Raw genomic sequence first — 25246 nt, 5'->3', positions numbered from 1 at the left:
TTTTATAGTAAAAATTCAAAAATTTTAAAAATATAAATAAAAAGTTATGCTATACACTTAGGAATATTGGTATTGTTTTCTTTCTCTATGCTTTGAATAATCTAGAAGTCTCATGTAGCTTTTGCATTAGAATAATTTTTAGAAATTTAGGTTAATATATAGGTAATAATCTTTGCATCTATCTATAAATATATTACATGAGTATCTATAATTGTTTGGCAATAAGTTTATGAAATCTAGGCTAGAGTACTTATTCTACAAATCCTGTGAGAATATAGCCTAAAGCCTTATATGAGTGAAACATTTGAGAAATGACACAAGGGAGAAGTAAAATCCGGATAAAGAAATCACACTTCCACTTGCTTGATCACTGTACCATATTTTAAGTGAGAATTTAGGCCCTCTTTGGATCGATATAGCCAAAAATTCAAACCTATGAATTATTTTCCGCTAGTCGCCCCTCTGAGCCTTTCTTTAGCCTTTCATAAACCGCAAATCTATTACAAAAACAAAACAAAATAAAAAAAATTAGCCTACCCATTCTTTGAATAAGTCTGAGAATAGAGATGAAGAATAGAAAAGAGAAAAACCTTTAAAATCAAGAATTTGTTAGTCGCTTCAGATAAGAAAAGAAAGTTTCCATCCAAATAAAAAAAAATAAACGAAAAAAATAAATAAATAAAAGAAAATAAAAGAAAAAAAATGGCTAAGGATGGAAACAATGTGTAGAAGCAAAAGTAAAGAACAAGATTTTCTCTAGTTACATAATATGAAGACTCTATTATCTCAGACTTGTCATTTTTGAATATTCATTTCCTTCATTCTTAAACCATCTCCTAATCCCCGCAATACCTAATAAAGACCTCTAGCTCAATTAGGTATATGTTAGTGTGATAGTAAGTGGCAGATGTGTTTGATCGACTCCGGCTTCTTTGTGTATCATTGAGATTGTAAGGTAAAGTGTGCCCACCGCATTTTTGAGTAGCTTAAACTTGAGCGGAAAAAATCGAGTGGTTTTGTCTTGACATTTATGTGAGGACCTACTTAAGGAGGTTATTCCGAGTTTTCAGAAACGGACCTGCTAGTGCATTTTATAGTATTACTCATTGTATATATGTTTATTTGTAAATGATTGATTATTATGCATATATTAGCTTAGGTTTTGACTTGATTATTCTTTATTCATTGCTAGTGAGATATATAGATAATTGGGAGCATAAATAAGGAAACAATAGTTTTATTTCTTAGTCGTTGTAGTATAGATGAAGTTTGTGAGTACCTTCACTGGAAAACTCTCACGAGGCTATAACTCGTCCACTAGGGAATTCTTAGTGGTTTAAGGCCTTGTTGCATATGGTCAATGCAATCGCACTCGGCGAAACGAGATTAGTTAGAACTCTATTTTTGGTCACTTATTCTAATTTTTCATATTTGCTTGAGGACAAGCAAAATGCTATTTGGGGGTGGTTTGATAAGAGCCCAAAACTGTAGTTTTAACCCCTTAACAATAATACTTTTAGACCAATTATACGAGTAATAAATAAGAGTTAATGTTGATTACGTGTTTTTATGTATTTCAAGCTTTGGAGTCAATTATGTGCAGAAATGTGTCACTTTGGCGAGATAAAAGAGCAAGAGTTGGTTGCTAAGGAGTTATGTGATTAAAGGCCAAGATTTAAGGAGAAAAAGCCTTTACAAAGCTCGGTCAAAACTGAAAAGTCAAAGTCAACGCGGGCAGAAACAACACATAAAAGTCAACAGAACTTCCGAAGACCGTATCTTTGGGCTCAGACCTCGGAATTGGGCCTACCTTATGTAAAAACGACCGGCTCGGAAAGAGCTTTCCAATAGTCTAAATCTTTACCCAATAAGAGGAGAAAAAGTGGATGAAAAGCTTGCTGAAGTCAAATCTGGCTGAAAAGGCCTCTATGGACTGAAGAAATGGGGTTTTGTGTTTGATTTTCCGGCCCAAAATATGGCTCCTCAGCCCATGCACGAAAATGTGGATATGGTCTCCTCCATTTCAAGACACAAGACCTAGCTCTTAAGAATCAATTAGTTTAGGTAGCAAATAGCCATTGGAGATAGAAGTTTAGATCTAGTTTTTCATTCTAGAAATTAGTTTTCCATTATTGTTTTTAGATCTAGTTTTTACTTTGCAATAGATTAGTTAGAACAAGTAAATGATTAATTGAGAATCATATTTAGTTTTATAATAAAGTATTAGTTTTTAAATCCGATTTAGTTTATTAATTAAAGTCTTATTTAGTTTTAGTATTGTTAAATTCATAAATTAGTTGTCTTTATTTCATAATTAGTTAATCATAATCTAGTTAATTATTAAATTCATTAGAATTAATTTCAATCTTAGTTGTTAATCATTTCATAGTTATTAGTTTAGTTTTGAATTATTGATTAGAATCTTTATATTGTTAAAGTTAGAATCTTTATATTATGTCTTGTTTAAATTCAATCGGAAATGATAGTTTGATGAATCAAGGCTAAACCTCCATTAGAGGGGTTTGATGAAGCTTTGTTGAAAACTTGATTGTGTAGTGTAGGACTAGTTGTAAGAGTCTATTCCACTCTAGAAGGTAGTTGATTCGCTATGAGAATGGGTTGAACTTCCTCACATGATAGTCATTATTTGGTAGAGATTGCCATGATTGATTAGGGATTCGAACGACCAATTCTTATCGTAAGAACATAAGATTTGGATTACAACAATCTATACTACTTTATTATGTTGGATTCAAGGTGGAATCAATCCCCTAATTCTTTATCTAGTATCAATTTAACATTTTCATTATTTCGTTATTTGTATCTTGTTAGCATAATTTGCATCGTAGTATAAATTCCCACCATTACTCTCACTAATTTTGGATAGACTGATAACCTAAGAAAATGCTAATACTAAAGAACTAGGACTGGAACAAATCTTTTACTCCAAGTCTATTTCGATAGAATCGAGAGTAGAATAATCTTTGATAAATAACACACTCAAGTTAAGTTTTAGTTTTACTTGTGTTTAAGTTTCATTATTTATTTCGTGAGTAAAACTATTCATTTTACGTTTATCAACCAACCTCATCAAGTATCTCCATTGCCATTATCTATCATAGTTATAGCCTAGGAAAATCCCATAGTCGAGAAATCACTTTCGGACTTCTATACTGCCTTACAGGAAAGACCTGTTTTCTGCATTAAACTCGATGAGATTGCAGGAGATTTTCGCATTCCGCCAAACGTTTTCAGTTTGTTACCTGTTTACCATGGTCTAGACCATGAAAAACCGTACAATCATCTACGTAGGATGCAGCAAGTAGCCACCACTTTCCACCATCTGACTGTTACTAACGAACAAGTCTTGCTTAGGTTGTTTCCCTTCACCTTAGCTGATAAAGCTTCAGTTTGGCTCGCGGGCGCGCTTGCAATCCACTGACACATGGGCGGGCTTCGTCAAGCATTGATGATAAAGTTCTATACTTTCGAAAAACTACTGAGAGATGCTTGAAAAATTTAATTCTTTCACCAAAGATCCCCGGAATCCTTTTACGGAAGCATGGAGCAGATTTTCTGATCTACTTCTCGAATGTCCCCATCATCAACTCGACACCGCTATCTTAGTCTAGTCATTCTTTAATGGTTTCTCTGACCATCAAAAGGAAACATTAGATATCATGAACGACAGGTTGTTTTATGGACAAAGGCGCTAGTGAAGCATACACTTTTCTCGAGAAACAGGCTTCACGAAACACCCATTGGGGTAACACTAATTCTTCCAGATCTTCTAAAGACACTCCTACCAAAGTTACATCTATGTTCGAGGTCAAACCTGATCCGGAATTAAAAACTCTGATCGAGTCCCTAACCAAAAAGGTCGATGCCCTTTCGGTTCAAGTAAATGATCAAAAACCTAAACAAGTCATGGCTGCCAACACTTCCCCATGTCTTCTCTGCTTAAGTCCTGAGCACTCTACTTTTTATTATCCTTTGGCATATGAGTGCCCTCCCCAACCATCTAAAGAGGCTTGTGCTTTCAACATCCTTAATGCACCTTGGCGACAACATCCGAATTTGGCTTGGCGTCCCCTACCCAACAGCCAGCTCCTCTGGGTTTCAACAACGTTCCTGTACGACCACCCACAAACTACAATTCCTACCGTCAAGGAAATCCTCCGCAATTCCAACAAGGGCAAAGTCAGTCTCCTAACACTGCCAATATAGGGTACCAAAACAATCGCAACCTTGTTCCCGCGAATCAAGGATATGGCTACCAAAATCAACCCGTAAACAATAACCGTGAACTTGTTCCTGCTGCTCCACTGGTACAATCCACTGCCGATAAAACAACTGAAACTTTTTTGACTTACATGAATAAACAATCTCAAATCCTAGCATCTATCCAACAGTCTCTTCAGCTGTTAACACATGATAAAAGTCAAAATGGCGTGTTTCCTGGACAAGCAGTTCCAAACCCTAAGCCCACAAACACTGCCTTTGAACTCAACAATGCACCATTATCTAGTAATCCAGCTAGGGTGAGGTAAATGCCATCACCACTCTTCGTTCTGGCCGAACCATCGACAATCACATACGTATGCCAGACGTAGAATCAACGAAAGCCGCGGCTGACGTCCTTCCAACTCCTACCTCACAACCTATAGCGAACGAAGTTGTTCCTTCTAAATTTACATCCATATCACTAGGGAAAGACGCCACTGATCTATATGCGCGATTCCTCCCAAAAGCTCCTTTCCCTGCCCGTTTGGCAAAGAACAAACCTAATGAACATTTCGATGAGATCAGAGAAACCTTCAAAAATTTGACCATAAACCTACCTTTTCTAGATGCACTTAAGCATTTGCCCAAGCATGCTAAGTTTTTGAAGGACATGTGCACCAATAAATGATGAATGAATGTTCCTCAACAAGCGTTCCTCACTGAGCAGTTTCCCTCCATTACTACTACCAATGGTGTGGTTAAATACAAAGACCTAGGTCGACTAACTGTACCATGCACGTTGGGCGACAAGTATACCGCTACCGCACTTTTAGACCTAAGTGCCAGTGTTAACCTACTTCCCTACTACTTATTTAAGTAGTTAGGTCTTCATGAATTAAAACCTACCAACATGACCCTGGAACTCGCGGATCGCTCCATCAAGTACCCAAAAGGCATCGTAGAAAACATCTTAGTAAAGGTCCAAGATTTCTACTACCCTGTTGATTTTGTCATTCTAGATATCGAAGTTGCCTATGACTCAATTCCTATCATTTTAGGACGTCTATTTTTTGCAACTGCTAACGCTCTAATAAATTATTGAGATGGTTCAATGACAATGTCTTTCAAGAATCTTTCTGTAGAAGTCAGTGTATTCAACTTAATGAAACAACTTCCCGATTCTAATATTGAGGGTGAGATTAGCCTGGTTGATAGTCTGGCACAAAAATATTTTGCAAACTCTTTTCCCCTAGACGAGGTACACCAATTTATTTATTTTGATAATCTTGAGTTTGACGATGACTCGTACATTAAGGATGTCTATGCATTATTAGAGTCAGTATCACTATTTGACCCTACTACTACGTTGCCAACTGATTTAGAAGATCGAGACTCGCTCTTTTCCATTGAAGAGACGGCCCCTCACGAATCCTTGATCCCCACTCCTCCAACTCAAGATTTAAAACCTCTACCCTCTGATTTGAAGTACGTGCATCTCGATCCCGATGGTAGTCACCCTATAATAGTTTCTTCTCACTTGACTACCGACGAAGAAACACGTTTGATTCGTGTCATTCGTGAACACCACTCCACTATTGGATGGTCCTTAGATGATATCAAAGGAATATACCTAGTGTATGCACGCATCACATACATCTGGATGATGACACAAAGACATCGCGAGAACTGCAACGTCGCCTTAACCCCGCCATGAAAGAGGTGGTGAGGGAGGAAGTTTTACATTTATTTGATGCGGATATCATACCCTATCTCTGATAGTGACTGGGTTAGTCCTGTCCATGTTGTTCCCAAAAAGTTCGGCATTCAAGTTGTTCAAAATGAAAATGGTGAATGCATCTCCACTCGCATTCCATTGAAATGGAGAATTTGCATTGACTATCGCAAACTTAATGCCAGAACATGTAAAGATCACTTCCCTCTTCCATTCATTGACCAGATGCTAGAACGTTTAGCCGGTCCTGCTTACTATTATTTTCTTGATGGCTATTCCGACTACTTCAAAATTGTCATCGATCCCGCCGATCAAGAAAAGACAACTTTCACATGTCCCTTTGGAACCTTTACATTCAAACGAATGCCTTTTGGTCTTTGCAATGCCCCAGGCACTTTCCAACGCTGCATGCTTCACATTTTCAGTGATATGGTGGAATGTTATATGGAAGTCTTCATGGACGACTTTTCAATTAATGGAAACTCCTTTGACGACTACCTATCCAACCTTTCTAAAGTGTTAACGCGTTGCGAAGAGAAAAATCTGGTACTTAATTGGGAGAAGTGTCATTTCATGGTGACCAAAGGAATTGTTCTAGGTCATATTGTTTCAAAAGACAGGATAGATTTTGATAAAGCTAAAATTATTAAAATTGCTTCGCTACCTCTTCCCCGAACAGTTCGCGATATCCGTGCCTTTTTAGGCCACACTGGGTTTTACAGGTGATTCATTCCAGATTTTTCTAAAGTTACTCGACCCTTAACCAATCTCCTGCTTAAGGATGCGGTCTTCGACTTCAATTTCAATTGCAAACAAGCTTTTGAAACTCTAAAAACCGCCATGACTACCACTCCTATCATTCAACCCCCTGATTGGTCTCAACCATTCGAACTGATGTGTGGCGTTAGCGACTTTGCTATTGGCGTCGTACTAGGCCAACGTCGTGATAACAAACCCGTTGTCATTTAGTATGCTAGTAAAACTCTTAATGATGCTCAACGTAATTACACGACAACTGAGAAAGAGTTCATAGCTGTTGTCTATGCTTTGGATAAGTTTCCCCCTTACCGGGTGGATCATCCACCATCGTTATATCTTGACCATGCCACACTTCTGCCCTACTCGGTCACCTAGAGATTGTTCTCTTCTTTTGCAAGAATTTCACCTTGGAAATCAAAGAAAAAAAGGATCACCAAAATGTAGCGTAGATTTATCAAGTTTAGTGATGTTGGATCCTTCTTCCTTCACAAGCAATTCATTTTCTCCTTCCATTTTCTCCTCTCCATGGTTGGTAAATCAAAAAGATCAAGAAAAGAACCAAAAAATGTCAAAGACAAGAAAAGAACCAAAAATGTCGTGGCTGACCATTTATCAAGGCTGGTTAGTGATGTTGATAGTGATTCTGAAGCCATCTGTGATTCCTTCCCAGATGAGCATTTGTACTCTATTTTCTCCTCTCCATGGTTCGCGGATATCGTTAACTACCTAGTTACTGAGGATGTTCCTTCCTCTTGGTCACGTCCTGATCGTAAAAAGTTCTTATCCATTGTAAAATATTATTTATGGGATGATCCCTACCTCTTTAAATATTGTTCCGACCAACTTATTCGTTGTTGCATTCCCGATTGGGAACACACCGACGTGTTATCTTTTTGCCATTAACAATCTTGCGGTGGTCATTTCAGTGAGAAAAAAACTGCGGCCAAGGTTTTACAATGTGGGTTTTACTGGCCTACCCTTTTTCGCGATGCACACGAACATTGCAAAGCTTGCATTCATTGTTAGCACCTAGGTCGAATTACCCAACGCAATATGATGCCCCTAAATCCTATCTTAATTGTGGAAAATTTTGATGTTTGGGGCATTCATTTTATGGGACCCTTCCCTATTTCTCAAGGTTTTCTCTACATTCTAGTTGTTGTAGACTACGTGTCTAAATGGATTGATGCACTCACATGTCGCTTAAATGACCATAAGATGGTCGTGAAATTTGTAAAGGAAAACATTTTCTCTCGTTTTGGTGTCTCCAAAGCTATCATCAGTGATAGGGGTACACATTTTTATAATAAATATTTTGGGTCTTTAATGAAGAAATATGGAGTTACTCACAAAGTTGCTACTCCATACCACCCACAGACGAGTGGCCAAGTGAAAGTCTCTAACAGAGAGATAAAGTCTATTTTGGAGAAAACTGTCAATCCATCAAGAAAAGACTGGTCTCTCCGCTTATCGGATGCCTTGTGAACATACTGAATGGTATTTAAGACACCTATAGGGATGTCTTCTTACCACTTCATTTTTGGAAAACCTTGTCATCTGCCAGTTGAACTTGAGCATCGTGCCCTATGGGCCATCAAAAGCCTCAATTACAATATCAACGCGGCAGGAGAGAAGAGGAAACTACAATTAAATGAGCTTAAGGAGATTCAGAGTGATGCTTATGATCTCTCGAAATCCTACAAAGCTAATATGAAAAGAGTGCACAACAAGTACATTTTGCATAAAGATTTCAAAATTGGCCAAAAAGTTTTACTTTACAACTCCAGATTACACATTTTTCCTGGTAAATTGAAAACATGATGGCTTGGTCCTTTCATTGTGTCAGCTGTGACCCATTATGGGGCAATCTCTTTACTTAATCCACAAGATAACAATGAATTTCAAGTAAATGGCCAATGCCTCAAACATTACCACGAGTTACGCTCTCCAACTGTTGAACAAACTCTTTTCCAGGATCCGATCTACATAGACTAGATATTTCGTTTGGCGTACTCAATCTTGTTTCTGTAGAGGGTAGGCCATTTTGGTAGCCCGGCCATCTTCTATTTTATGATCTCAAAAGTTCTTTAAAGTGTGTGGTTGTAAGCGTCGGAGCCGTAGTCTACAAAAACTCTATTTCAGAACTGAGTATAAATGTCTTCTGCAACACGAGCAAATGTTCCTGTTGGTAAATGATGGGTACCAAAATTTTCACCTCCTTCCTTCTCTTCCCTTTTTTACACTCTGCCTTGTGAACTTCAGCTAATCATTTGGTGTAAGTCTCACTCATCACGAATAGGTAATGGTCGTAGTACTTTTGCTCGTAAACGACGTGTGTGAAGGATAGGGTGGTGTATGCATTGTCAAACACCTTTCTATCCAGGTCTAAACTTTTTATCTAATACTAGCCGGTATAAGGTATACTTTTGTCGACACCGGTTCCTGCGGGATAAATTTAAATCGCCATTTGTTTCTTCCCAGGGTTGGGAATCATCTTAAGGATCTAACGTTAAAAGACTCGCAAACATTTTGATGATCTGTCGTTAAAAGACTCGATTCGTCTTGAGGATCTAACGTTAAAAGACTCACCTTGTAGAGATGTATATATTGTTGTCTTTTAAAATTCCCCTTGCATTAAGATGTGCACGTAGAGATTCGTGTTCAATCTCGGATGTTGCCTACTTGGAACACGTACGGGCAATGGATTCCACCAGGCCAACCCCTAGAATTGGTTACTTTGAGTTCCCTTTGGGGCAGTTTGAGGATAACCGTATGTAAAAAGGGCAATATTATTAGACCATAGCGCGTATGGTCCAGGATAGTACCATCTTGCCCCTAGACCCATAATACATAAAGGTAAAGCCACAGTCTGGCTGGATTGGATTCGCTCCAGAGCCGACATGACAGTTGCCTAAGAATTTAGATGGTGACTCTTCGGGACATCTAGTGTTGCTCACATTAATCTCCCTTGTATAGAAATAAAACCATATAAAAAAAATTGTTCATAAATAAAACATCCCTCCTTCTTTCAAAAAATCTTGTAGCCTTTGAGAATGACTCATATAATTGGATGGCATTTTTTGTGCCGATTATTTCGGTAGCTCATTTATCCAATTCGGAGTCCGAACAAGTTATGTGTGAGCGTTTACATTTTTTAGGCTTAATTCGGGCTTTCGACTTGATTTGGGCTTGGGAAATTTTTTGGGCCTGACCAAATCTTGTAATTCTAGGCCCATGTATAAACCGAAACACCCATCCCACACGTCATCATTTCATCTTTCGTCTTCCCCAAAATCCGGATCTAAGTTCCCTCCCGTATCAGTCTCGCACGAGATAGCCCCACGTTAAATTTGAGTCTCGCGCGAGACCATTAGAGCTTACTTTCAAATTCCCTTCCGTCAGAAACTTCCAATTCTTCCCCTCATCTCAAATCAATAACCATCCTCTTCCTACGATCACCAATGGTCGGAAACAGGCGAATTTCGATAGAGAAATTTTTTGGATCACTATTTGAAAATGGGATGTTTGCTCCATTTTTTGATAAGAAAATACACTCTAGAGGATGGGAGTATTTGTTGTATTCCAATGGCGGGGTATATTCAATGGATTTGGTATTGAAATTTTACGACAATGGTAGCTTTAATGGCGACCATTTTTGGGTTAACATCGACGGCGTGCGCTGCCAAGTCACACCTGCTTTGATCTCCGGGATCACGGGCATACCTGTGGTCGACCACGTGTTGACTCAACAGCAGTCTGTGTATCCACGGACTTACAACCTAATGCTCGACACGCTAATCGAGGGCGAGTATAATATGGATGGGAAATGTGCATATCAACGTTACGTGCGGTGGAACCCGAACCGTAACTTCAATGGCTGTAACGAATGTCATTGGCACCTCGAAGCCATCAGACATTAACAAGACATTTCTGCACTTACTTTGGATCCTCCAGGAGCGCAAGGGTAACTTCTGCATAGTCATCTTTCTTTTCGATATTATTACGCATGCCACACTCAGGTCAACCCCTCTTGCCGTTCTTGTAATGCAAGTTATGATTAATTTGGGTTTTATGTCTGTCACCCCATTGGTCCTTATGCTTCCATATGAAAATATGCATGTTTTCATGAAATGCATACTGTCCCCATGGGAACCCACATCACCTATGGTAGCTGAACACTATAGCGTGGGTCCAACTCACCCACCTTTCTTTGATGAGACTGCAATGAGCAAGATGAGCCATCCTATGGATGCCTTACATACGTGCTATGAATAGTGGCATGAGAGACATGTACACTCGCCAGGTATCAATGAAACATACCATGGGCAAGTTCAGGGAGGATATGACCACTCGCCACGAGTCGCTGATAGACAACATGGGCGAATTTCAGCAAGAAATGCGAACTTCCATGAATGCATTTCAGGATCATATGACTACTCGACATAACCAGTTCCATCGAATGCTCATGGCAAACCAGCACCGGTTTGAGGCTCGGTGATGGATACTCTAAGGCGATATCCGGGAGGCGGTTAGCCTCCATAGGAGCTCAGATCTTTCCGTCCGCGGGACTCTGGTTCTTCTTACGCAGCCCACGAGGATTCTCGATGAGACGGTTTATTTTCCCGGTCTTGTATATTATTTATGTTGGATATTTTTTACGTGATTGCATTTTAATTTTCCAACCTAGGATGTCTGTTATTTCCTACATTTTCCAAAACTTCTGCCTTGTCAAATATTATATTAGTTATTATATATCTCCAATATTATATTATATATAGGTAGAAACATATATAATAATATTAGTAATAATATATATATTAGACGTCACACTTAACGGCGAATTTTACCGTCCACTAACGTTTTGCAAAACGGTCAGAAAACGGCTCCATTTCCTTTCTATAAATAGAAAATTCACCACACCATTCACATTCACTCCTTTCATCTTCTTCCATCTACACTTCTTCTTTAATTCTAATATCATTTTTTAAGTTCTTACCAAATTTCAAGCTTCATGGATGCACTAGAAAAGTTTGAGCAGCAACAAATTGAATATGCTACTCAAGTCTTCATGCTCGTTTGTTTTATTATAGTAATGTTGTTAATATGGCATATAGTCCTATCTAATATTTAGGTTTGTATTTTATTCCCCGTGTCATTATGGTGTGTTTTCACATCTTTGTACGTTATTACATCTTATTGTGATATTATATCTACATCTTTCGTGTCCTTCTACTCACGCTATTTACAAAAAAAAGAAAAAAAAGGGCACTCCTTGTAGTCACATGCCCTATTCTTCCCATCCACATTACATCCACTTTTGCGCCTTGTTTTAGAAGATACACGTGGTCTAACTACCCTGTGACACCTCGATTCGTATTTTCCGCATTTTCAGATTGGTGCCTATTTATAGATAGGCTAGACACCTCTAAAATCCAATCTTTCTTTTTCCACTAAATTTTCTTCACCACTCCATTCCTTCCATCTTTAATGGCCCTCACTCGAATTTTCGTGCCCGACCAAAATTTTATGGAAAATTTCCAGAGCGGTCTATTTCACCCATATTTTGATACTGAAATTTTACGCTGAGGATGGTTCCCTCTATTACATCATAAGGAGGCACTTTATTCCAGAGAATTGGTCCTGTTATTTTATAAACACGGTTATTTCCAAAATGAGCAATTCTTTGTTCGTGCAAACGGATGCGAGCGTGAATTGACTATGGAAATCATCTCCGAGGTCCTTCAAATTCCCATTACGAACCCGGGGGTACACCTTCAGGATTCATTATTCGATAATATAAGGCATCTGATGTTTGCAACTATCCTTTACGGCGAATACAACCGGAAAAACCGTATTGTTTATAAGCGATCCTTGCAAAGAAACCAATTGTCTGTGATTCAATAGCTAGCTCATAATGTGCTCGGCACATCTAAGACTTCGAAAATAACAAAACCCCTCCTCCATCTACTCTGGGTATTGCAGATTAAATGTAATGATTTTTGCATAATTCAATTTCTCTGGAACGTGATCGCACATGCCAGAAAAAAGTTAGCACCTTTGCCAACCATTGTGACACTTATCATGGTGCGTTAGGGTTTTCCTATTACTTATCCTACTACGTATCTCAGAACAGCTAATATTCTCACCATTCACTCTGTCTGCATGAACGGTTTTTGGACTCCTGATGTTGCAAAGAACCATGTCGGTGCAAAAACCAGCAAAACTTGTTCCGCTGTCAACATCTTCACTGAAAATGCAATACACAATGTATTTAATCCTTTGGAAGGCCTTCGTCTAATTCACCAAGGACTAATGACATTATACACACGTCAGAACATCATCATCACTAGTCTTCTTGAATTTCACGACCTGCGGACAATACAAGGCGAGGAACAAGCACAATTCTTACCTGACCAAACCACAACCAGTTCTTGGCAAATCAAATCACACTCTCATAATGGAGAACCATGCTTTGTCATTTTATTTTTACCGTTAATATAAACTGATTTTCACACCATTTGTTTTACTTAGTTTTCCATTACGGATTGACGGTATCTTCGAGAATCTTATAAATAGATTTCTCTTTCTTTCAAAAAAGGATCATCGGACTTCATTTGGTCCCATGACACAAATTAGATTTTGCAATTTTATGTTCTTTGTCATTTTATTTTTAGTTGTTAATATAGAGCAATTTTCCTATGGTTATAAATGTTATTTGTTTTTACTTAGTCATTCCCATCGTATTATAATTTTTGGTTTATCATTGTCTACAGGTGGTATCTTTCTTCACACATTTTCTACAATGACATCTCCAAAGATTATTCTAACAACAATATTTCCATGCTTTCTTTGGTTTGAGACACGTGTTAATTCTCTTTTGTTGCATATGGACATCTTTTTGGAGACTTCATCACCCAAGTTTATTGGAACTGGTTTGACCGAAAACCTAAGGTTTTTTTTGTAACGTTAAATTATTTGTTAATTCTACACCACTCCTTCATTCTACAACTTAGGAGGACATAGTCTCTAGGTTTGGCAACTTATTTTTATGATCATATGGAGGACCCACCCTGGCTGGAGGAACACATGGTTTCGTTTTGAGCAGTTTGCAATCCGTATTGGTAACACCCGACATCTCTTTTATGAGCCAACGATTGTTATGGCTTTGGACCTTCCTTATATTCACCAAACACCTTTTTTAATACATCATACAAAACAACTTTAATGACTATTCTTTTAAAGGTTTTGCGGCGTTATGGGGATGGCCTTCCTGAAATCAAGTCATTAAATAATGTTTTTCAACCAAAATTCGGGTGTGACACCTTCATTCTACACCGATGGCTAGTCTCTAACACAACTTATTCCACTATATGGAGGACCCAGATTATGACCATGAATGTCGTATTGGTAACACCGCCATGTTATTTATCGCCTTCAACATCATGTGGGATTGTCATTTCTCCACCGATGGCCTCGAATCGGCTTGTAAGACTTTCCATGCTCATCATGTGCCCGAGAACATACCTTTCTATGCTTTTTCGACATCACAAACCTAGTAATTGAGAACCTTAAAAGGGTTCGTCTTTTTCGGCAACACTATATCACTTTGCCAGTTACAACATGTAGGATAATGAGGACGTACTTCCCATAGTTTGCGACCACTTTTCATGACTGGGTACGGGTAGATTCTATGTGTTCGACGAACAGGATAATTCGTTCTTTGCAATTTTGGGAATGGCGGCGCCTTTCACGATATCTGAGGAAAGTTCGTTGCTTCCCTAATGATGAAAACATGATAGCTCATTTGGACACTTCTAGAAAGAGGAAGTGGAGCAAAGTCTGGCAGACTATCATAAAATGGTGTGACACAAAGGAATGACATTTCTATAAATATGAAGCAAGAATGGACATACCCCCAATTCATAATTGGGGCAATGTGAGTTGATGTACATATTTGTTTTACGTTTTGATGTGAAAAATAAATAACCTAACAGTGTGCTTTCATTTTTGTGTTGTATAATATATATTGTGTTACCATAAATTTATGTGGAAGATGTCAACTATATTTTTGCTCAAAGCCTCTCAGATATATTCTTTCTTCCTCTTGACACTTTGAGGCCACATCGTCCGACTGTTTGGGGGTGGTGAGAACCTTTCGTAAAAATTAAGCATTCATAGTTGTATATAGTTTTATTTTATGTCTAAATAAGTGTATTTAGTGACAAAGTCTCGTTTCATTTTCTGTGATGAAAAATATTTAGAAATCTCGCCCTAGCATTAGAATTAGGACTTGTTCTTAGAAACTTAAGTTAATACATATGCAATAGTTTTCACATTTTTTCATGAATATTCATGCACTGACTATCATTAAATGAACATAGCAGTAAGTTTCTGAGACCCACGGTTAGACAACTTAATTTCTATATCCTTTGAGAATCTAAGTAAATAGCCTCAAAATGTGTGATATGTGAGTAATGACTCAGAGGAATAGTTTTTCCGAATAGAGAAGTTCACACGTCTACTTACTTGATCACTACCTGAATCCTAGGCGAGAATTTAGGCTTTCTTTAGATCGATATAGCCAAAAATTCACACCTGTAAAAAAAAAATTTAACGCTAGTCGCCCTACTAAACCTTTAATTAACCCTTTCTATTTCACCAAAAATTCATTACCTATCTATTAACCACAAATAAATAAGCCCACCTAGATGATGAGTATAAGAAATAGGATGAAGTGCGGGAAAATAAAGAGAAAAACTTGTCACAAATCAAAATCAGTTACCTGCTTCAGAAGAAAAGAAAAAAGAAAGAAATATGTTTCCAAATTTTTTTTTGAAAAAATCAAAGTTAGAATTTCTCCCAAAATCAAATCAAAAGGGAATACAAAAGCTTAAAAAAGCCAAGTATGGAAACTCATGTTAGAAGCAGGAAAGAAAATAAGGATTTCTCTAGTATAAATATCTTGAAGACCTTATTTTCTCATACTTATCATTTTTTGAATTTTCCATTCCATTTTCTTCTACACTACCACCTAAGCCCCATAACACATAATAAAGACCTCTAGCTCAATTAGGAGTAGGGTGGTGAGATAATAAGTAGTAGATGTGAATTCTCGACCTTGGCTCCTCTGACTATCATTGAGTATGTGAGGAAACGTGTACCCACTGTACATTGGAGTTGGCAAAACTTGAGTGGAAAAATGAGAGAGAAATTATGTTTCAACACTTACCTGTGAGAACCTACTTAAGGACGTTATCCAAAGGATCTAGAAACGGCTCTGCTGGTACATTTCATTGTAAAGATCACTGCATGTATGCTCATATGTAGATGGTTTTGATTATTGTATGTATATTAACATGAATTCCGAAAGAATTAATCCTTATTCCCCCTAGTGAGATGTATAGATATCTGAGATTAATTAAGAAAACAAGCTTTTGTTACTGAGTCATTGTAGTATAAATGAAGTTTGTGAGTATCTTCTCTGGAAAACTCTCACGAGGCTATAATTCATCCACTAGGAAATTCCTAGTGGTTTAAGACCTTGTTGCATGCGTAAATGCAACCACACTCTGCGAAATGAGACTTAGTTTAGGACAACAAATTTTTGGCCACTTATCGTTTTAATGTCTCTTCTTTGCTTGAGGACAAGCAAAGTGCTGTTTGGGGGTGGTGTGATAAGTACCAAAAACTGTAATAGTAAACCCCGCAGAAACATAGTGTTTTGGTTAATTATGTGTTTAATAATCATGAAATAATTATATTTTTGTACTTTTGCAGGTTTTCGCCGTTAAGGTGAATATGATGATAAAACATGCATCAAAATATGGGAATACTAGAATACTTGAAGTATTCCCACTCAGCCCTAGTGAAGCCCAACAAAGCTTGACTAGAGCAGAAGATTCCAAAGGGACAAAACCAGTGCAGAACGGGTCCACATGTAAATAAGCATCAAACTTCCGAAGCTCACATCTTTCAAACCTGGACGCCGACTTCAGCTAGTGAATTGCCAGAGCAATCAGGGCGACGAATTCTACGCAAAGACAGAAAGTTGTAAAAATGCCAAAATCGGCCACCACTGGACACACCACGTGGACCCACTCTACGGGTCCACAAGGCATGACGAGTCAGCATAGGCATGTGGCAATTGATGGTCACAATTGTGTGCCACCTTGCAAGAGGAAAAGATGGAACAATTCAATGTTTGAATTGATTTAACAAAAGGACAAAACAAAATTAAAACATAACAAGGCAAACTTTGTATTACAAAGTTTGGAAGTTATCAAGTTTAGTAAAAACAAAACAATTAAATGAGTTAAGGGCTTCACGTGAAGGGGCTGGAGGCTATATATATGAGAAGGGGTCTTCAGCTTTTTAGTTTTTTAGTTTTAGCCTATAGTTTTAGCTTTTCATTTTGCTGTTTCATTGCAGTACGTAGCTTTCCTTTCCAGTAGCTTTCATACCAGCTTCAGTACTATAAGTCCTTTTACTTAATAAAAGTCATTTCTTTTCAAGTTTAATTCCTGTTCTGCATTTACTTATTTATTGTATACAACAAGTTCAATTAATCATCCAATGACCATGAGCTAACCCCCCCCCCCCCTCTCAGGGGGAGGGTTAATGATGCTCGTGTGAGGATCCGGATTGACACTTTAATGTTCTAGAATCACTACTTAGGAAGTAGATATATATTATACATCCGGTCCCAAAATGATTGCGACTGTCCAAGTTTGGTGTGCTGATACTTCAGAACAGTCTCGCGAGAGACCCAAAATGTCTCGTGCGCGACTCTATGGTGTCATATAACCCTCTAAATTGTCGAGCTGATGTAGAATCAAACTAGGAGCTGAAATGATATTCCAGAGACGGATTATTAGTTCAACTCCTTATGCTAGTGAGATGAGCTCAGAGATGCATGCATCTCACTAAGGATCGATACTCGACGTCGTCTCTGGTTTGTCTATGAACTCGAGACGGATTAGAGCTGTAGTGATGTGATATTATAACTGTTGAAACTGATTCTTGCATGAGTACGGTTAACCCTTTTCCCTGTTTCTCCATCTCTGTTTATTTACGTAGAAATCAATCGTTATTATTTTACGTTACTTGCATACCGATAATTTACTTAAACCAACTAAATAACCTAATATCCTACTTACCAAAAGTTGTAAATCCAGTTGTAAACCTTGCAGAGTCCTAAGGTATGGATGATCCCTTACTCGACCTATCCTACAAACCCATGTGAGTAAGGTAACTTGACTAAATGGACGTTTACGGACTTTGGACTTTGGACTTCAGACTGTGGACTTCGGACTAAAAGAATCAAACCTTAAATTACCGTTTATCAGAGCCCCCTCCAAAGAGCTTCACGATGCATCTTAATAGACTTGATGGATCAGTCCTTTATTAACTTCTCATAACACTACCAACAATTGTACTATTATTTTCATATAAGTCTGTTGCTCAAGAGTACATACATATTTGTTTACCTTGAATATGCAGTTGATATTGGCATGTATACTCCACTTTGTATCAAGGATGTTATTGCTGTTTTGTTTTGCTTTAAATATTATGATGTTATGGTCCAAATCAAATTTCCTCCTGTCATAAGCTAAATTTACTATCCCAGAGTTCACTCCAGGTTTAGGTATAAATTTTCATTACTTTGTAAACTCTTGGACGCATTTTCATTTGTTATAAGAGTGCAATTTGAAGACTAAATTACATATTTTTTTTTTGCTAGTTTAATTATTTTTAAAAACAATAATCTTATACCAGTTATCTTATGACAGAATAATAGGAAAACAACTTTTTCGTTTAGGTAATGATGCACGTTCTTAGAATGTGTCTTACAGTCTTTGAGGAATGTTACCACTTGCCTTCAAACTAGCCGCCATTAACAATTTCACTGGCATTATCTGTATATATTAGCACCGTTACTGACATATATACCTATTCCTAAATTAAAAATATTCCAACTTTCATTCTATCACGTGCAACACACGTGCCCATTTATTAGTATTTATAAACTGGATAAACATTATATTCTAAGACTCCCCCTCAAGGTGGAGTGTGGATGTCAATAACACCCACCTTGCGAACCAAACGTTGAAAATGATCAGCACGAAGTGGTTTGGTAAACATATATGCAATTTGTTCCGAAGAAGGAGTATAACGAGGAGCAATGAGCTTGGATTGAATTTTCTCACGAACCAAATGACAATCTAGTTCAATGTGTTTTGTTCGCTCATGAAAAATGGGATTTTTTGCAATGTGAATGGTAGCCTGATTAACACAATAAACTGAAATGGGAGAAGAATGAGGTACACCATGAGATCTCCATTACTAGCACAAAGAGATAAGGGGAGAGAGGGTCTCCTTGTCTCAACCCTTTATTCCCAGGAAAGAAACATTCAGGAGCACCATTAATCATCACAGAGTAATATGGAGTGGAGATACAGAGGTCAATCCATTTTTTGATATTGTTTGCGGGAAATTAAACTTGAGAATAAGCATAGCTTGGACTGTATGTGTTCCAGCTCACCATATCATAAGTTTTCTTGATGTCTACCTTGATGGAGTACCTAGCGCTGCCATATTTCCTTTCATAGCCTCGAAGACTCATGAGAGAGAATGATGTTGTCTTGAATACCTCTTCTGGGGATGAAGGTAGATTGATTATAGTCTAATAGACTAGTTCATCAATAACCATCTTCAACCTATTTGTGATCACTTTGGAAATACACATGTATACAATATTACATAAAACAATGGGCTTATACTCTTCAACTTTAGATGGGTGAGCAACTTTCAAAATTAAGCATAAGAAAGTAGCATTAACACCTTTAGGAAATTTACATCAAACAAAGGCATTCTTAACAGCATAAATGAAATTCATGCCTATAATATCCCAACATGATTTGAAAAAATAGGCATTGAATCCATCTGGGCCTGGGGCAGAATTGTCTTTCATATAAAAAAGGGCAATCCTGATTTCTTCTTCAGAAACTTCAGCCTCAAGTTATCCCATAAGAGATGGAGGTACCACTTCTTTAATCTGAAGCTCATTGAAGAATTCTTCATCACTTATTGGAGGTGCAGAAGTACCAAAGAGATATTTGTAGTAACTAGTGAAGACTTCGACTACATCATTCTAACCAGAGACCAAGTGTCCAAGTTCATCATGAATAGACCAGATACCACTCTTTGCTTTCTTATCTTTTATTGCATTAAAAAGGAAAGCAATACATTTATCTCTTTCTAAAGTCCAGTCACTGTCTCTCTTTTGCAAGATGTCCATTACTAGAGCTTTGTGTAAATCGAGATACTTTTTCAAGGCTTCTTTTTCTCTCACATTGATAAACACATCTGTAGGCCGGGATTGAAGGAGCACGCACCTAAATATCAAGAAGATCATGTTTAATTTGTTGTATTAACCATTCCCTGAAGATCAGAGAATCTATGCAATGCCCAAGGCTTGATAACTTGTTTAAGAAGTTTTTGTTTATGAACCAAAATTGACATATGATTTGCATAGATGGGAGTGGCCCATACTTGCTTGAGCATTGTGATGAATTCTACTTGGTGTACCCAGAAGTTTCTAAACTTGAAAGGGGGAGCTTTTCTTAAAAAATCACTCCGTGCCAACAACATGGGAGAATGATCAGAGACACCTTGGGGAAGAAACTCAGTTGAGAAGGACGGAAAGGTGCCAAGCCAGCTACTATTAATTAGACATCGGTCTATATTAGACATCACATTTCCAATCCCATCTAATTTATTGTGCCAAGTGAACTGGAATCTAGAATAGGATAAATCTGATAACCCTACATACTGTAAACATTTCACAAAATCCACTGCTTCATTGGGGTGCATGGCAACACCACCAATTCTTTCATTAGCAAACATAATGTTATTGAAATCACTAGCGACACACCAAAGACTGTGTATAGAATTTGAAAGGGTGGAGATATCATTCCAAAGGATAAGCCTATCTCTTCTTGAATTCTTGGCAAACTAGGGGTGACTTCGGATCGGATCGGATCGGATTAACCTCCTTCGGAATTTTTCCAAATTTTTTTCGGAACCTAATATGCTAGCCAAATCCGATCCAATTTTTTTTCGGATTCAAAATATATTTCCAATTTCGGAACTTTCGGAAATTTCGAATAACTTCGGAATTCTAATACTTGGTAAATTTTCAAAGATCTCTTTACTTTCAATTATTTTTGGAATATTATATGCCAATGTTCATTGTAGGGAGAAAACCATGTCCATAACACCAATGTACCAAACACAATACGCTTGTTTACCTTGAAAAACCTATTTTCATTCAAACAAGTGATCCAAGAAAAAACGAGAAAAGAACCTGCGACCACCAATAGCAAGCATTGCATTCTCGTTGAGGTCCGGGTATTTGTAATGTTTCAATTTTTTTGGTGTGGAAATTGAAGCGTGAAGTGTCCGCATAAATAATGGTTTATGGTCTTGGACTCTAAGTAGCTTTACATAATATTCTATCTATTGGAATTTGGCTTTTGGATTGGTCCGAAGTCATTGTATGACTCAATGACATTTTTTTCATATCATTGTTGTTATGGCGAGGCGGTGTAATGACAAGAGTGGTCCAATTCAAGTGGGGAAGTAGCGGCTAGGTTATGTTTTGTTTTGTTTTGGAAGTAAAAAACTAGAAAATGAATGAACGGTCGAGATCTAATCAAGTGGATAGTGAGAGAAATATATATTTTCGGAATAAATTGGCAATAATATTGGAAATTTCGGAAATTTCGGATCGGATCGGATTTTAGAATTATATCCAAATCCGATCCAATTTTTTTTCGGAATTTTCGGAAATCGGAAAATCGGAAAATCGGTCCATGAAAACTACACCCAGAGCCAGACCAATTTCGGGTCGGATTTCGGAAAAATCGGAAATTCGCAAAAATAGACACCCTATGGCAAACACTAGACTCCAATAGTTACGCCAAAGTAATCCCAACAAAGTGAATTTTGTCTTTAGCAATAAAGGATGTCAAAAAGCTAACCAAGCCCCACCAGTGCAATATGAATAAAAGTAAAACCACCGAAAAGCTAACAATGGAGTCAACAATCAAACCCCCAGATTCAGTGTGTCACCACCGCTTTTGTTAGAGCCAAGATTAAAGAATTAACTTTCCCTGCAACAACCAATCAATCGGCAATGACGAGAAAGAAAAAAGAACAGAAAGGGAATAGATCCAAGAGTACCAATTTGTAATCAAATCAGTGAAGAGATGAAGATAGAGTTAACTAGAAAAAGAAGGCGGCTAGGGTTTATAGGTGATCGAAACCTTAACTGATACCATGTAGAGAAGATAATTTCAGTTGTTTATTCTTCTCTTTTAGAGGTATATATACAAGTCATACAATACATAAATGGAAATAAATTTCAAAGAATATATCACAAAATACAACATTGGGTACACATATATTATCCTTAACATATATTAGTCCATATGTGTATCCTTAACATATATGTGAAACATGTGATTCCCGTTTGTGTGGAAATTATCAACTTTTTTTTAAAGGCTCAATTCAGATCATATAAGAGATTTTGTAAGGGTCTTAGCTGGTTCACTGGGGAGTGGTGACTGGTGTGGTGACCCTTGGTTTCCACACGAAGGATTTATGAAGATGATAATGAAGTGGTGAATGTGTGGAGATCTCGAGCAGAGAACAATGTAAATGAGGCGTGAGTTTCTACAGAAGTACTAGCACCTAATCTGAGGGTATATACACAAGTTATTGTTCAAGCGCACGAAAATTCTCCAGTAGAGCCTATGCAAAATGCTAGTCATTTTTATGTTGATCCCCCAACATGTTGAGGTGGTTGCTGAAATCAAAGATGGAAATTTGGTGGGGGCTGTTAGAAGTTAGAACTCATGTGCAAGCTATTGAAGCTTCAGCGGGGAGAGTAAATGAGGGGTTAAGTACTCCTATTGGTAATACTATGGCGGCAAGACACTTTTATGATGGCAGTTCAGAGAGTGTTGCACTTGTGAATGTACAAGGATCATACCCTCAATTGAGAACGAATGGCCCTAGTGAGTCGTCTTAGCCTATGACTAACAATAATGGAGTTGTTAACATTCCTTTCAGTGGTAATCGAACTTTGCAAGATCAATCAGGGGGTAATTGGATTAGTGTAAGAAGAGGTGGTTCATAGAGTAATCAAGTTTCTGGAATGGGTGAAATTACTGACACAGTAGCGCAAAGACAACTCAACTCTCAACCTATAGTTACTATATATTCCTTCACCTATCACAAGGACTAACAACTCTCAAGCATAACACAAGACTCCTACTGCTAACACAAGTGGTACGAGAGTAGCAAGCACTTCAGCTCTAGAAGCAGGGCAATTGGAAGAAGACACACTAGTATCTAGAATTAATATGAATAGCAGTGTGAACAGAAAAAGGAAACTAAGTATTTTGTTGTAGAGAAGAATACTTTTGAGTTACTAGCAAGTACTGAAGATGAAGTAGACGAAGAGTCTATTGGGGGCGCAATTGATCAAGTGGTAGTTGTTCTAGAGACTCAGAAGCAAGTGGGCAAGAAAGCCCAACACATTCTCAAGTGGGTGAACTCAAGGCTCGAGGGTGCCATATCATGGAAGAAGATGAAAGAGAATTCAACCCAGATGTGTGGAACAAAAAGAAAGTAAAGAAGGCCAAGATAACTAGTGGGTGGAAGCAGTCCCATGTTTGACCACCAAACACAAGATCTAAGCAGATAGAGTAGCTACAGAGGGAGGCAATGCTACAGAGCTGATAGCTAAACTAGAGGAAGGAAGCCTACATTGGCTTGAAATTGGATTTTTTCGAGAATGCATTAATCTATGGGCTCACTATCTTAAGGTTTTGTTTTGGGTGTTGAAGTGATTTTTATAAAGCATTTTGTAAGGCTTCACATTACTCTCTCCCGCCCCGCCCCCTTCTTTCAAAAGGTAGCTCACTTGGAAAAAAATCAACCAATTAAACCTTGAGAGTGACTACTTATTGCAATCATACAGTTCCACTACTTATTGTTTTCAGTAGTTTCTTTATGGGTTATTTAGGACTATTAATAGCGAAATTAAGCTTTGGTCCTACTTTTCAAATTTATTAGGCTTTGGTCCTACATTTGTTTGTTGACTGTGAGTCAATATAGTTGACCCTGGTCAATCTGCTTCAATCTGTTTGTATTTTCAAAATGGCAACATTACCTTTTAGTGTGCTTGTCACGAGACACAGAAATCTCAAGTTTTCCACCAGCCATGCACATCATAAACCACCTCAACTGTCTGTTTTGAGTGAATTCTTCCTTAAATAGTAACAATTCATCTATCAAAATTTAAATTGCCAACAAGTTTTGCAAGAACAGCTCAATTTAAAAAGCACAACAATAACGACAATCAGCTTAGGATATTGACACCTTACCTTTTAAACATGGAAATGTTTCGAAAGAGAGGTGCATAAAGTTCTTGATCATTCCTTATTATAGGCGCATTGATAATCTGTAATCTTGCTGATAAAAGTTGTTGGTCGCATACTGTAGACCGGCCATTGCGGTTTCTACACCAATAGAAAACCGAAACAAACAAACCGAAAAATCATAAATCTTTTTAGTAGTAATGTTCATCTTAATCCACTTCAGTCCAAAAAATGACTCTGAGTTAGTAATTCATACCTCTTTAATGGCAAAAGGTCTCCTTCGGAACTGCAAACTATTCATTTCGGAAATTGTCATTACTGATTTTGGTGGCATATTACATCTCAATTTTTTGATTGTGGTATTACTAATAACCACTGAGATGTTTGAAATGGGAGAACCAATTTGTGTTTCATTCATTGCTGATATACCTTGTCCACGACCCGTTTCTATTGTGGAACCAGTTCCTGGAGATTGAATGATCTCCTTCGAGAAGTCCCTAGTCAACTCTGAAACTTTCTTTGTAGGCGATTCACTGTTATCTAATTCAGTACGATCGTTCTCTAAGTTTAATATCTTTTCTTTTGTTTCACTATCGTCTTCAAGTTCTTCCCATACATTTGAAACTTCAGCAAATTGAGTGAATTCTTCCTTGGTCTTGGATGAGGATTTTTGTGTGGTTGATAGTTTTCAAAATACAGAAGGAGGGGTATTCTGGCCATTTTAAAATAACAAGCAGCTTGACCAGGGTCAACTATATTGACTCACAGTCAATGAAAAAAATAGGACTAAAGCCTAATAAATTTGAAAAAGTAGGACCAAAGCCTAATTTTGCTATTAATAGTAGGACCAAAGTCTAAATAACCCTTATTTATAACACATTGTATATTCTGCTAGGGTTGGAGTGTATAATGACATGTGGTGCAAATGTTGTTGCACTTGACGAGATTTTTCTATAAATGGAGAGCTATGGAATAAGAGGATCTTTATCTTTGAACTCATGAAGTCAAAATTGATCACAAATTTATGGGAATAAAGTCTTGTACGTAAGGAAATGATGATTTGTGAGCGTCTGATAACAGTAAA

At 37.6% G+C, this 25246-nt stretch overlaps 1 long non-coding RNA gene across 4 annotated transcripts; it reads right to left on the bottom strand.

The window, feature by feature from the left end:
* Positions 1-24915, bottom strand: LOC147507909 (uncharacterized). 4 transcript variants are annotated; one of them, XR_015217822.1, is made up of 4 exons: positions 24419-24915; positions 24169-24303; positions 23955-24052; positions 1-497 (listed from the first exon to the last, which is right to left on the bottom strand). It is a non-coding gene; the product is annotated as an uncharacterized LOC147507909 (long non-coding RNA). The 4 variants fall into 4 exon arrangements; XR_015217821.1 differs by lacking the exon at positions 23955-24052; XR_015217823.1 differs by lacking the exons at positions 1-497; positions 23955-24052 and adding an exon at positions 18447-20109.
* Between the last annotated feature and the right edge of the window lie 331 nt (positions 24916-25246).

The sequence above is a fragment of the Coptis chinensis genome, chromosome 3, assembly GCF_015680905.1.
Source record: "Coptis chinensis isolate HL-2020 chromosome 3, ASM1568090v1, whole genome shotgun sequence".
Lineage (NCBI taxonomy): Eukaryota > Viridiplantae > Streptophyta > Magnoliopsida > Ranunculales > Ranunculaceae > Coptis > Coptis chinensis.
This window is presented reverse-complemented; position numbering and strand designations above follow the sequence as displayed.